Source organism: Sinocyclocheilus rhinocerous, unplaced genomic scaffold, assembly GCF_001515625.1.
Source record: "Sinocyclocheilus rhinocerous isolate Xijiao unplaced genomic scaffold, SAMN03320098_v1.1 scaffold3636, whole genome shotgun sequence".
Lineage (NCBI taxonomy): Eukaryota > Metazoa > Chordata > Actinopteri > Cypriniformes > Cyprinidae > Sinocyclocheilus > Sinocyclocheilus rhinocerous.
Window position 1 is genome coordinate 19,480 of NW_015634515.1, and position 322 is coordinate 19,801.

The window sequence follows — 322 nt, forward strand, 5'->3', positions numbered from 1 at the left end:
ATTTCCCCACTGCCGCAGCAGTGTCTGCTCCCGCAGGAGCCTTTATCTCTCTCTCCCACTGCCGCAGCAGCCTATCTGTATTTCCCCACTGCCGCAGCAATGTCTGCTCCCGCAGGAGCCTTTATCTGTATTTCCCCCACTGCCGCAGCAGTGTCTGCTTCCGCAGGAGCCTTTTCTGTATTTCTCCACTGCCGCAGCAGTGCCTGCTCGCACAGGAGCCTTTTCTATTTTTCTCTACTGCCGCGATAGTCGCGTCTCCCGCAAGAGCCTTTAGCTCTCTCTTTCAGCACGGAACGCTTCCACAGAAGCCAAATTCTCTTCC